Below are 15,051 nucleotides of genomic sequence, written 5' to 3' on the forward strand. Positions count from 1 at the left end.
CATACTATACTGTGTATAAGTGCTGATGTAAAGAGATCTCAATTTAACATGTCCACTTTCAATCACCATACAACGCCATCACCACACTCCTTCATCTACCCCAACACCATTCATTGAAGGAAGTTACCTGGTCACTATTCCAGTAGCTGAAGCTTGTTGGAATTTTCATTTGCTGGATTGATTTAAAAAGTAAATGGCTAGTATAAATTTTTAAGTAAATTGCAAACTTGTGTTCCTTTTTTGTTTCCCAGCATGAAGGAAAGGCCTGTCCATAATTAACCATGGTGCAACACTTTCATCTAGCAGAGAAAAAGAGAACTTGTCCACATGGTCTGAGTGTTTTTATAAAACACTTTTTTAAATGAAAAATCAAGTTGAAGTAGAGCTGGGCTTAGAGTAAGTAGAGCATGTTAGCCTTGATCATGCAGGAACAACACCCTGGACTTGAGGTCAAGCTCTACAACCACAACAACAAGAAGAGAAAAATAAAATTCATGTTGTGGCCTGGAATATGGCTTAGTGGTAGAATGCTTGCTGAGCATGCATAAAGCCCAGGGTTCTATTTCTCAGTACCACATATACAGAAAAATCTGAGAGTGGCTCTGTATCCACTCTGTACTGGTAGAGTGCTAGTCTTGAGCAAAAAAACTTGTTCAGGGACAATGTCCATTCTTTGAGTTAGAGCCCCAGGAAGGGCAAAAAACAAAACAAAAAAACCTGTTGGTTAAGGACATCTGAACACCTGAATCCACTTGAATAAGAACTAATTGACTATGCAATGCAACAAATCCTGTCCAAGTAAATTTCTTTACTATGCAATCCATTAGCCTTTACAAAGTTCTGTCCTTGAAACCATAGTGAGAGCAGCAGGAAGTCTCTGTGACAGCAGGAAAAGTGAGAAGGGTAAGATTGGAGGATACTGGTGACCGTGTGTGAGGGTCCAATGAAGTCTCAGCCATTTTCCCTCACTTATCATCACAAGCATGATGTCAGAAGGCAAAATCAGAAGGTGATTAGCACTATGTTCTCCAAATGGAAGTTATAACTGCAGTTGTTCAGCCAGGAGAAGTCTTAAGGCCTGCAGTTGATTTCAGGGTGATGGCTCAGGAGGTCTGCCAGTGTGACTGAGTAGCATCTGCTGGCTGTGATGAGTGGGAGGAGCATGCGGGGGCGGGGCTGAGCAGGTCCCAAAGGTTGAGGAGTGATGGTGATCAGACAGAGTCTAAACATTTGCAATACTAAAAATATCTAATGCTCATTGCTAGTCAGGCAGCAAGAGTCTTTTACCTGGAATTCCAGGCCTGGGTTAACACAATAGCAGACTTGGCAGAGGAGCGTTTGATGGAATCGTCCAAGAAGGCCGTGGACAGAAATCTCAGTGCTCAGGTCCCCAGACCCCGACGCTGCCCATCATAGCCCAGAGCAACCTGCATATTTCTGGTGCACAAAGGAAGTTTTGAAGCTGTTCCCATGATTACAAGGTCAGAACTCTGGAAAGCTTCCTTCCACATGGATGGTTCTCCTACTGTTCTTGGAGGTATTGATACTCTTGATGGTTCTCTATTTCGCCGTCATTTTTACCAGAATCCTTCAGTGCCAGGTTTGGGAATAATAGAACAAAAGACAATGACATTTCCCCAGGAAGAAGTGGATCCCTGTTTCTCTGGCTATTAGATGGCAACACCACCTATCCAAGTATGGTTCATTTACCAGGCAATCCATTAACGATTATCTAGCTGTGGCTGAAAAGGCGATGTATAAGGTTTTAGTTTCAGTGATGGTTCTCCTGGTCCATTTGAAGGCATTGCTGCCAGTGGTGATTCTGTCTTTCCCCTTGTTGGCCAAGGTCAGAAAAATGAAAGTGGAACAATGACGTTTCCAGCGTGTGCTGTGGCTCTTGGTTTCTCTAGCCATTAGATGGCAGTGTTGCTCCATTGTCCAACACTCCCCAGCTCCTGCCCCGCCCTTCATGCTTGAAAAAAATAGTTTGAATGACTAAAATCCCTTGCTGCATAAGATTTTCATTTTTCAACCAGAGACCAAGTTCACCAATCAAAGCAGTAACGCCTGATACATTTTCATTATCTTTTTGTGGGTATGGAGAATTGAGCCTAGCCCCAGTTCCGTTTTCTTCAGGAAATTGTCCTTTTCTGCCCAGGCTGGCTTTTAACCTTAATCCTCAGATCTCGGCCTCCTGAATGGCTAGGATTTGAGGTAGGATTTGAGTAGCTTGTATTCAATGGCAATGTTGCAGGCCAAGTGGCCCCCTCTCTCCTAGCTCAGAATGCTTGTTTCCTAGGCAATGTTAAGCCCATTCCATAGTGGTAGTAAGTAATTAGCCAGCAACTCCTTCTGTGACAGTCTCTTGGTGCTGAGCTATATCTATAGACGGTATCAAGGTCCTCTTAAACCTGGCAGGTCTTAGAAGTCACCTGAGATGATCCTCCTTTGATCAGCTATGGCCATATAAGGTAGCAGAATCTGGAAAGCCCCACAGGTTATAAAAGGTACCCAACACAATTGCTGCTACCCTTCTTCTTGCCTGTGAGCAGGAGTCTTGCCAGACTGACAATACACTCCTTTCTTCTGTATAACAGGTTGTCCATGTGTGTTTTCTGGCAAAGTCTACATATTGCCTAACAGTATTCCTGCCTCATCAGTTATTTAATAGAGACACAAAGGATGCAAGATCTCCCTAGATGGTATGTGTAAGGGTCCCTTAGAATAAAAATCCATAGACTTGAAAGTGCAAGAACTGAGCCAAGAACATGACCCAGACCTCCCATGGAGTTCAAAAGAGCCCACCTTTTGCTGAGTAATGTGCAATTACCATTGTAAAAACCCATTGGTTCAAAGGAGCAGATGGTTTCCTTATACTGGAACCCTGCAACTCCTATTTGAGGTGTTTTCACTTATAAGCCCATCTAGTGCCATTGTTTGGGGTCACAGTGTTAGCTGCAATGCCTTAATAAACTTCAAACCCTAAATTCATGTTGGTGGGCTCACTCTCCGGCCCCTAACAGTATTATCTTTTTTCAAAAATTGGATTTTATTGTCGTGGTGACATATAAAGCAGTTACAGTTACATTCTACAGGTAGTGGGTACATTACTTCTTGAGCCTACATACCTTCTCATATGCTTCTCCCACTTATATGGTATGTGTTGGGTAACCTGTTGGAATTAGATGTCCAATTCTGTTTTTGTTTTTTGGTAAAAACTCTTAAACTGCTTGACCACTTGGGTGTGGTGTTTTCCTGGTGAACAGATCATGTTCATTATGGTAAATCCTGCCTCCTTTGCCAATTCACCCTCCCTGTCACCAACCCCTAACAAATACTGATCATTTACCTATCTCCATTGTTTCACCCTTTCCGGGACATCTGTCAATAGCAGTCATATTTTCACATGGGCATTTTCTTTCAGTAAATGAAGTGTAGTCCAGCAAGCCCCTGACTTCCTGTCAGTGTTCACAGTTCCCTACATGACCTTAGCCTTCCTATGTGATGCTGTGTGTTCTCTGCTTATGGAAACCATAATTGTTATTCTGATGTCTTTTTCAGGGGTACTGTGTTCACAGTTGATAGTCACATTTAACTATCTTATTTTCCTTTAGAGTTTAATTTTGTATCAAGATCTTCGGTTGGTGGCCAGAAGTTTGGCCTAGTGGTACAGTGCTTCCCTAGCATACACAATGACCTGGGTTTGAACTGGTGCTGTGGTGCAAGTGATAGAGCACTAACCTTGAGGAAAGCCCAAGGATAGTGTTCAGGCCCTGAGTTGAGTCCCCAGGACTGGCAAAAAAAAATGCTTAGTTTGTTCAAGGTAAAAAACTTTAGGGTTCTCATTTTTTTTTTTTGATCCGGAAATGATGAGAAATATTACACAACAGAAACTACAAGTGCAGTAACCTTCAGATTTCAGACATGCTTTCCTGACTTCTTTCATAGGTTCTGACACAAATGCACAGCTGCTTAGAAATTTTTAAAAACACAAACACAACTAATAAGCAACTGCACTCTTCTTGTCACTCTCTTTGGTAGTATACCTGAGACATCTCTTTGTGTGTTCAAACTGCCAATTTTCAATATTTTTTCACCCTGCTCTTTCACCCTCCTTGATTCTCATTGTATACCCGAGGAAAATCTGCCCTCAATCAACATTCTACATCCCAAATAATTACTCTCTTGGAACATGATTCACCAACAAATCCATTGCTTTGATCTCAAACTCCCTACAGAATTAGAGCCTGGACATTATGGACCCAAACTATGTGACATGATATAAAAAAAATTTGCTGGGGGCCGGAAGTTTACCCTAGTGGTAGAGTGCTTGCCCAGCATGCAGGATTCCTCAGTACTACACACATAGAAAAAAAAGCCAGAAATGGTGCTGTGGCTCAAGTGCTAGAGTTCTAGATTTGAGAATGCCCAAGAACAGTGCCCAGGCACTGAGTTCAAGGCCAAGGACTGGCAAATATATATTTATATTCAAATATATATATGTATGTGTATATATATATATATATGTATATGTTTGCTGGTTGCAGTGGCTCTTGCCTGTAATCCTAGCAACTCAGGAGGCAGAGATTTCAAGATTGTGGTTCAAAGCCAGCCCTTGCACTAAAGATCCTGAGACTCCAATTAAACACCAGAAAACCACAAATGGTGGTGTGCCTCAAGGGGTAGGGTAGTAGCCTTGAGCTGAAGAGCTCAGGCACAGCACCCAGGACCAGAGTTCAAGCCCCAGGACTGACCAAAAAAATAAAACCAAAACAAAAACCAAAACTTTCTCTGGCCCAGTTCCCAGTGGAATCATTATTTTAAGTATAAAACTCAACCTCATGACCGTTGCTATGCACATTTTTCTCAGGATTCTTGTCTGCTGAACCCAAACCAGATTCATCCACTAAGCTCATGGAAGCTTAGGCTTCCTCCAGCCTGTGCATCCAAATTCCTCCAATCACTTTTATTCCAAGGACTCCTCCACATCTCACATATATAGTGACATCAGCACCTGGCCCACTCCTTGGTGTCAGTTTTCTGGATTGCTCAGCTACCTATTTGTATATCACAGATTAAGGATTAAAAGCTCATTGAGTGTCTTTTTCTGTTTGTTTTGTTTTTGCCAGTCCTGGAGCTTGAACTCAGGGCCTGGGCACTGTTCTTCAGCTTTCTGAAGGCTAGCACTTTACCACTTGAGCCACAGCAGCACTTCCAGCTTTTTCTGTGTATGCAGTACTAAGGAATTAAACCTAGGGCTTTATGCATGCAAGACAGGCATGCTACCACTAGGTCACACACCTGCCCCATCATTTACTGTCTATGTCAATACAACATTCTGCTAATATAAGCCCTGAAAGCAGTTACTGAGAATTCCCCAATATTCCTAACCACTAATGAAATTGTTAGGTTCTTCAATTCCTACTATTTTTCATGTGCATTGAAATAAGCTTATGAGTTTATGAATTTATGCCACAGAATATTACCAGGTATTATTTTTCCATACAAGTCTCTGCATAATACTTTATTAATTTTATATTATTTCTTTTATTAATGGATAATTTTATTTTTAAGTTTAATTTTATTGTGAGAGGGATTTACACAGGCTTACCATTACATACTTATGATAGTGAGTACATTTCTTCTGAAACATTGTTACCCCTCCCATGTTTTCTCCGAACTTCCCTCTTCCCCACCTCAATTCCTAACATATTGTCTTGAACTTACTGCTGTTACATTGATTCACCCTTTATCCTTTGTCTCAGCATCTTGTTGTTCCCCTTCCCTTCCCTAATTCAAATACTACTGAGTGTGTGTGTGTGTGTGTGTGTGTGTGTGTGAGAGAGAGAGAGAGAGAGAGAGAGAGAGAGAGAGAGAGAGAGAGAGAGAGAGAGAGAGAGAGAGATGGGCTGGCCTAAGATTCAAACTTAAGACCTGGGCAATATCCCTGAGGTTTTCTGCTCAAGCCTAGCACTCTGTATTGAGCCACAGCTCCACTTCTAGAACATTGGTGGCTGATTGGAGATAAGAGTCTCATTATATATCTTAACTGGGCTAGCTTCAAACTGTAATCCTCAGGTCTCAGCTTCTTGAGTAGGTAGGATTACAGGCATGAGCTACCTGTGCCCAGCTTAAAATATCTTCAAATACTTGTGCAAAGTTTTTCAGTTCTAGGCTTGTTGGAGACTGCCTCTGGGTCTCTTAACGTGTTGCCTAGGACTTTTAATATGATAGGCTTAGCAAATAGCTTTAAGCTGCTCTGCCCTGTGTTAAGAAACATCTGGACTGTTATCTTGACAGTTGATTTATAGACTATTCTGATTTATGTTAAGAAATGTTTGAAGTGTTATCTCGACAAGTCGACTTGCCCCATGTCCTGTCTTCCCAAGCCCGGTTTCCTGCTTATAATGAGATTCGTGCAAACCCCCTTTTCCTGCTTATAATGAGATTCTTGCAAATTAAAAGTTCGCTGAGCCTAGTTCCTGCTTTAGAGCCCTATATAAACCCCCTCTGACTTTCAATAAACAGACCTTGAGCAGAACACTGTCTTGTCTGTCCCACTCATTTAGGTACGGCTCCCTCTCGGGTCTCAGTTGACTGAACCCCATGGGCCGGGGCAGATTGGCGCCCAACGTGGGGCTGGAGGCACGGGAACCCCGACCTAAAGCGTCGCCACCGAGAAGGACTGCGCAGTGAAGCCACCCCAAATTCGGAGGACTAGGAGCACCCGCCTGCGTCTGCTGCCAAGGTAGGAGAAATTCGACAAAATGGGACAGAAACTTAGTAAGCAAGAGTTGTTTGTTCAAGGCTTAAAAGCTTCATTCAAAACACAAGGATTTAGGGTTAAGAAAAAGGATCTCACCCAATTTTTTGTTCTCCTCGGAGATATATGCCCGTGGCTCCCTCAGGAGGGCACTATCGATGAGGCCCGGTGGAAGTGTGTAGGGGACTGTTTACAGGACTATTATGAAATGTTTGGACCAGAGAAAGTCCCTGTAACTGCTTTCACTTATTGGAAATTAATTAGAGAGGTTCTTGAGAGAAGGCATGTTCAGCCCGAGGCTTCACAGGCCATAAAAGATGGAGAGAGTTTTTGCAAAAGCATTGCGTCGTCATGGTCGCATACCCCTGATATTAAAACTACTCCTGATATTAAACCAGTAACTGCCACTACCCGTTCCCCATCCCCCTGTCCCTCAGTTGCTATCCCCATGCCTGTGATGGAAAGCCCTAATCCTCATAAAAAAAATCCCTTTACCCCGTTCTGACAGCTCCCACTCAGGAACTTCCCCCTGAGGACCAAACTTCCCTAGAGGAAGCCGCTGCTACCTATGAGGGAGACCGATACCGATATGGTGGTTACCACCCCCGCCTTAGGCCTCTGTGCCTCCCATCAGCACTGAATTAACCCCGCCTTCTCAGAATTTCCTTGACACCACTCAGCGAGCAGTGAAACAGTTAACGGAGGAAACAAAAGCCCTTTCCAACTCTTTTTCAAGGCCAAAAAGGATCAAGCTAATTTATTGCAGGCCTTGCCTCAGCTTGATTTAGACGTCTCCTCCCAGTTAAAAGTTAGGCCCTTAAAGAACCCATACAAATCTCCTGTAAAGCAGCAGGCCCCTCCCTTACTTGCCTTTCCAGTCACTCGGTCTCAAGATAAACTACCCCAGGGCGGCAAGCCAAAATGAGGAACCAGGAATCCCGGAACAGGATGGAGAGGAATCAGGGAACGATTCCCCTCAAGAAGATCAAATAGGGCAATCCGATAGTCAGAGTGAGGAGTCAGAAGAAAAGGGAGGGAGAGGCCCCCGAGTAATCATCAGAGCTCCCGAATTATTACCGGCCTTTTAAATTTAAACAAATTAAAGAACTGAAGAGCGCTATTTCCTCCTACGGGCCGACTGCCCCCTTTACTGTGTCTCTGTTGGAAATCTTATGCTCACAATATCTCACAATTAATAATTGGGAAACCCTAGCAAAATCAGTTCTCAGCCAAGGTCAATATCTTTCCTGGAACACCTGAAGTGGGAACCCAGCTGTTTGGGCCCCTCCCGCCAAATGTATTTGGTCTTATTTTAGGAAGCGGCAGGTCAGTAATTCAGGGACTTAATATTTCACCTGGCATAATTGATAATGATTACACAGGGGAAATAAAAATCGTGGCCTCTGCACAGGACGGCCCCGTCTCCATTTATCCGAGACAGGGAATCGCTCAATTGGCTTTATTACCCCCAAATACCAATAACCCCAGCTTCTCAAAGTCTAGAGAATCCTCTAATTTCAGCTCCTCCGATGCCTACTGGGTCCACGCCATTACCTCTTCTAGACCCCTATTACATTTAAAATTAGAAGGAAAATTATTTGAGGGACTTTTGGATACAGGAGCTGATGCCACCATTATTGCTCAAAATCAATGGCCAGTCACTTGGCCACTTACCTCTTCTCTAACACATTTAAAAGGAATCGGCCAGTCCTCCAACCCTCTCCAGAGTTCAAAAAATTTTAACATGGGAGGATCAAGAAGGAAATAAAGGCACAGTCCAACCTTATGTAGTCCCAAATATCCCAGTTAACTTATGGGGGGGAGGGATATTCTCTCTCAAATGAAGCTCTTTGTGTGCAGGCCAAATGAGATTGTAACACAGCAAATGTTTAGTCAAGGATTTCTTCCTGGCCAAGGTCTCGGAAAAGAAAAGCAGGGCCTCCCCTTCCCTCTTGAGATCCCACCCAAATTAGATCGCACTGGCCTAGGATTTAAAAATTTTCAATAATGGCCATTGACATTCCTGTACTCCATGCAGACAAGATTACTTGGAAACAGACGGAACCTGTGTGGGTTGATCAATGGCCCCTTACTAGCCACAGAGCTAGTGCAGGAGCAATTAGCTGCTGGCAGAATTGAACCTACCACTTCTCCTTGGAATACACCCATTTTTGTTATTAAAAAGAAAACAGGGAAAGGGCAACTTCTTCAGGATTTGAGACAAGTCAGTAAAGCCATGGTCTCTATGGGAGACTTGCAGCCTGGCCTCCCCTCACCAGCCGCCATCCCTAAAACTTTTCAAAAGATAGCAATAGATTTAAAGGATTGCTTCTTTACAATACCCTTCATCCTGATAATAGGCAGCATTTTGCTTTCAGCCTACCTGTAATTAACTTTAAAGGCCCTATGGCCCGGTATCAATGGAAGGTATTACCACAAGGAATGGCTAATAACCCTACCCTATGCCAAAAATTCGTAGCACAAATTATTGACTCCTTTAGAAAACTTTACCCCTCCATATGTTATTCATTATATGGATGATATTTTGTTGGCAGGACCGGAGGTTACGCCCCTACTAAAAGTGTCTCAAGAAATGTCCCAAGTGCTTGTAAAGGCAGGGTTACAAATTGCCCCTGATAAGATACAGTTAAAACTACCCTATTTGTTTTTAGGCTTTGAGTTATTCCCTCATAAAATAATATCCCAAAAGATTCAGATACACACTTCTCATTTAAAAAACCTTAATGATTTCCAAAAGCTTTTAGGAGGTATTAATTGGCTCAGGCCTTATTTAAAACTGACCATGGGTGAGTTAAAACCATTATTTGACATACTCAAAGGAAGTTCTGATCCCCTCTCCCCGCGATCCTTAACCCCCCTTACTACAGAGGCTCTTATTTTTTTAAATTTATTTTTTATTGTAATTAATAAAAGGGTTACATGATATTTGCCAGCTAAAAGGTGCATTAATTCACATATATTGATACCCTTTCACATGTCTTGGTCCCCATTACCCTCCCCTCCACCCCCCCCACCCCCCCACCCCGTCTTGGTTTCCCCCCCTTCCCTATCCAATTTCAAATAACCAAATACAAATAAATCCAATATATCAGATAACAAAGTAAGATACTGTAACAATATGAGATAACCAAGGGATAGCAAAAGAGATGAGAGATAACATAGTACATTAAGGACAACAATCATTCATTATATGGCTTTTGTTTCAATATCCTGGAGGTCTTTTCAATTAGTTTCATACTATATGGCCTTATGTATCAAGGTTTTGCTCTATTGCAGATCTCTGCTAGTAGAGCCCAAGGTTTCTACTGATTATGACAAATAAGGGGAACCATTGAGCCTAATTTCCTTTGAGTACAGAGGCTCTTATTAAGGTAGAACAAGCTATCTCAGCTCAGCACATTGTTTACTTGGATTATAACAAACCCTTCCAGCTTATTATTTGTGCTACCAGAGTCACCCCTACTGGAGTATTATGGCAAGGAGGCCCCCTTTATTGGCTTCATTTGCCTGCCTCTCCTTCTAAAGTTCTAACATCTTATCCTATGTGGGTAGGAGACCTAGTAACTATGGGATGAGAACAAAGCCGCAAGCTCTTTGGCAAAGACCCTGATGAAATTATTATGCCTTATACCCCTTCACAAGTACAATGGCTAATACAAAACGATACTAATTGGGCCATTTCTTGTATATCCTTTGCCGGTAAAATTGACAATCACTATCCCGCCAATAAGCTTTTACAGTTTTTGCAGCATCAATCCTTTACTTTTCCTTCCCTGACAAAAAGAGTGCCATTAGCTGGTGCGGCCCTGGTGTTTACCGATGGTTCTTCCAATGGACAAGCAGCCTTTTCCACTCAGGGCAAGGTAACCTCCATAAACACACCTTATACTTCAGCCCAATTGGTGGAGCTTTTTGCAGTTCTCCAAGTCTTTGCGCAGCTCCCCAACCAATCTTTTAATTTGTATACAGATAGTGCCTATATTGCTCATTCTATTCCTTCACTTGAGACTGTTCCCTATATTAAACCTAACACCAATGCTTCCCCCCTTTTCTCTCTTATTCAATTCTATATACATCAGAGACAGTACCCATTTTATGTTGGGCACATTCGGGCCCATACTGAGCTTCCCGGACCACTTGTTGTGGGGCAATAAATTAACTGATTTAGCCACTAAACAGGTTTTTTTTATGTACAATCTAATCCTCTAGCCCAGGCCCAACAAGCTCATGCTTTACATCATTTAAACGCCCAAACCCTCTGCCTATGTTTAAAATTACCAGGGAACAAGCGAGACAAATTGTTAAACAATGTCAAAATTGTGTTACCCTATTGCCAGTACCTCATTTAGGTGTTAATCCTCGAGGATTGGTTCCTAATGAATTGTGGCAAATGGATGTTACCCATATCCCTTCCTTTGGCACTCTTAAATACCTTCATGTTACTATTGATACTTTTAGTGGATTCATTTTTGCCACACTACATACTGGCGAGGCCTCAAAAAATGTTATCGCTCATGTTCTTAATTGTTTAGCTGTTATGGGAAAACCCAATATTATTAAAACTGATAATGGCCCTGGATACATTGGAAAAAATTTTCAACAATTTTGTCATCAATTACAAATAAAACACATCACTGGCATCCCCTATAACCCTCAAGGCCAGGGAATTGTTGAAAGGGCTCATCAGACAATTAAAAATACCCTTCATAAAATAAAAAATGGGCACTTACATTCCACCAAAGGATCCCCCCAAAATATTCTTCATCATGCCCTATTCGTCATTAATTTCCTTACCTTAGATACCAATGGAAAATCTGCAGCTGATCGACTGTGGCACCCTCAAACAAATAAAAATTTTGCTCAAACTATGTGGAAGGATCCATTAACATTTCAGTGGAAAGGACCAGATCCTGTCCTGATATGGGGACGAGGATCAGCATGTGTGTTCGACCATGTTGAAGGGTCAGCTCAATGGCTGCCTGAAAGGCTCCTAAAACCAATTGACGGTGTGGTACAAGATGATGACCAGCCACCAACCAGTGAGATCCCTAAAGCTTAATAATGCCTCTCCAGAGCCTATAGCAGGCCCTGATAATCTTTTCTTCTTGTTTTTTTACAGGTGCCACATGGAAAATCTTGGCTGGAATATCCTGTTCATCATTCTGGTACTTCTCCTCATTGGCTGTCTTTGTGCTATTCTAGCCATCCCGGCAATTTGTGAATTGGCTAAGTGGGACCTCTTAGGAAATAGAACAAATTTTGGTGGCCATCCCTGTGGTTTGACAAACTGAAAATGCAGCCAAAATTTGCACCTTTATGGCTTTTGGCTTCAATAATAATTAAAAATGTAGATTCAGGTTTTGGACCACCCCCCTCAAAAAAGGAGCTTTACACTGCACTTTTTGGTCCTCCCTGCGAATGCAGGGGAGGATATTGGTCTGAGGCCCCCAGTAATTATACCCAAACAGTTGACTGCACAACTAAGGTGGCCTACCTCCGCGCGGAGAAAAATACCGCATCTGTAGGATTCCACAGACCTGAGTGGATTTGTAAAAATAAGCCAAAAATAGTTCCCCCTAACCCAGGCCAAGCTCGGCAAAATTGCTCAGCATCTTGCACATGTACCACAGCAGTGCACAGTTCTTGCAAACAAGCCTCTATTTGTTTGGACAAACAAGGCCTTCAGTATTTCCAAGCCTCCTTGACAATAACCGCTTCTCCTGGAGGAACAGTCACACATGGGACCAACGGCCTTTTTGGACATACAAGATTCCATACCCAGTTACAGCTTGCCGGCTGTGAAGGTGCTGTTGGTAAACCCTCTTGCTGGCCCGTTAAGGCCCCTATAGGCGTATCCTATGGAGGAGGGTCCACAGATGCTGTTAAACATATTCAAGTACTAAATTCATTAAAATCCCAACTGCCTAAGCTTGTATATCATCTACCCTAGCCTTGCCCAAATCTCAGGTGTTAGAATTAGATACAAATACAATGGATATCCTAAACACCACCTTTTTCCTACTCAACGGTTCTAACCCCACACTTGCTAGTAATTGTTGGCTTTGCCTGGCAGCGCGGGTGGTTTTGCCTTTGGCCATTTCCACCAATTATAATGTAAGTGCTAAGGATATGTGCTCCCCTGGCCTCCCTTTTAGGGTACAGCCTATGGGTAACTTTACAACTTGCTTCTCAGGAGCAATGCAAAACAATACCATGGATGTTGATGTTGGTGCTTACCCCTGTGATAATTGTTGGATGTTAAATAATTATCCTTCACCTACCCCGTCTCTTTGCCCCCCTAACAGCACAATATTCGTCTGTGGAGGAAACCTGGCCTACCCCAGACTACCGCTCAATTGGACAGGTGATTGTGTTCTTGCCTTATTACTCCCTGATATAAGTATTGTGTCGGGGGACGAGCCCCTGCCCATCCCTAGTTTTGATATGATAAGAGGTAATAGACACAAACGAGCAGTTACACTTATCCCCCTCCTTGCAACCTTAGGGATTACTGCAGCTGTAGGGACAGGAACAGCAGGGTTGGGTGTGTCCTTACACCAGTACAATCAACTATCAACACAATTAATTGGGGATGTACAAGCATTATCTAGTACTGTCCGAGATTTACAGGACCAGCTGGACTCCTTGGCAGAGGTAGTACTTCAGAACAGGAGAAGGTTAGATCTGTTAACTGCAGAAAAGGGAGGTATCTGTTTGGCTTTACAGGAACGATGTTGCTTCTACGCAAACAAGTCTGGCATCGTCCGGGACAAAATCAAAAACCTTCAGGAAGATTTGGAAAGAAGGCGAAAAGAGCTGGCTGACAATCTCCTCTGGAGTGGACTCAATGGACTCTTACCTTATCTCTTGCCCTTGCTAGGACCCTTGCTTGCTTTATTGTTGATCGCTATGATTGGACCATGTATTGTTAACAGGCTTGTTTCATTCATAAAGCAGCAGGTAGATACCCTGATGGCAAAACCCATACAAGTTCATTATCATCAATTGGCTCTCGAAGACCTGGATGTACTCTATGGGTCTCCTGTGGGAACTGCGCCTTAGTCCCACATGGCGCACACGCTCTGGGTGAAGGCATCTGCCTAAGAAGTGCACTGCTAGTGCAAAAGGGCTAGTGAAGCCAGCATGTGGGACCCCTTGAGAGATACACATGATAGCATAGGGGTTGGTGTCGCATCATCACGGGACGCGACCTTGTGAGTACAGGACCGTTTCCCCTGATAACCCTCTCCTTCTCAAAAACGATACCCGAGGCTTTGAGTAAGGGACACGACTGCCAAACAACCCATCGATTCCCCCGTTCTGCCTCTAAAATGCATGAAGGATCAGTGCCTCTGTCTCCCCTCTCAGATAAATGCCTATTGTTACCAATGTTGCCATATGCTCTCACTTATAAATACAAAAAGGGGGACTTGTTGGAAACTGCCTCAGGGTCTCTTAACTTGTTGCCTAAGACTTTTAACCTGATAGGTTTTAGGCTGCTCTACTCTGTCTCAGGAAAGACCACAAACATCTGGACCATTATCTTAACACCAAATTGCCCCATGTCCTATTTTCACAGACCGTTATCTTAAGGACCAAATTGCCCCTTGTCCTGCTTTCACAGACTCATGCTGACAAAAATTTTTTTCACTGAGCCTAGTTCCTGCTTTGGAGCCCTATATAAACCACTGCTGGATTTCAATAAACAGACCTTGATCAGAACACTGTCTTGGTCTCATTCTTTCTGTTTGTCTGTCTCACTCATTTAGGTACGGTTCCCTCTCAGGTCCCAGTTGACAGAACCCCGCGGGTCGGGGCAGTTCTTTGTATAGGTGTGTGCCTTGGACTGGGGTGTGCACCCTAGGTCACAGAAGGTAGGACTTTGTGCTGTTCCTCCATGACACCAAATGCTTCCCAAAGCCAAGCACTGGTGGGTCATGCCTGTAACCCTGCCTACTCAGGAAACTGAGACCTGAGGATTGTGGTTCAAAGCCAGCCTGGGCGGGAAAGTCTGTGAGACTATTATCTGCAATTCAAAAGAAAGAAAGAAAGAAAGAAAGAAAGAAAGAAAGAAAGAAAGAAAGAAAGAAAGAAAGAAAGCAAGCAAGCAAGCAAGCAAGCAAGCAGGGAGTGGAGCTATGGTTCAAGTGGAAGAGTTCTAGCCTTGAAGAAAGGTGAGGGACAGTATCCGTATCCAGGCCCTGAGTTCAAGTCCCAGAACTGGCTCTTGCTTGCACAGGTGTACATGCGCACCCACCCACCCAACA

The 15,051-nt window shown here is 43.2% G+C and overlaps 1 long non-coding RNA gene across 1 annotated transcript in view; it reads left to right on the forward strand.

Annotated features, from left to right (window-relative positions):
* Window positions 1-11,740, forward strand: part of LOC150040879 (uncharacterized) — a 117,145-nt gene extending 105,405 nt beyond the window's left edge. The window contains exons 2-3 of the long non-coding RNA XR_016533874.1: window positions 6,570-6,748; window positions 11,584-11,740. This is a non-coding gene — a long non-coding RNA (uncharacterized LOC150040879). The remainder of the gene's footprint in view (window positions 1-6,569; window positions 6,749-11,583) is intronic.
* The last annotated feature ends 3,311 nt before the right edge of the window (window positions 11,741-15,051 follow it).

Source organism: Megascapheus bottae, chromosome X, assembly GCF_031878675.1.
Source record: "Megascapheus bottae isolate mThoBot1 chromosome X, mThoBot2.hap1, whole genome shotgun sequence".
Classification (NCBI taxonomy): domain Eukaryota; kingdom Metazoa; phylum Chordata; class Mammalia; order Rodentia; family Geomyidae; genus Megascapheus; species Megascapheus bottae.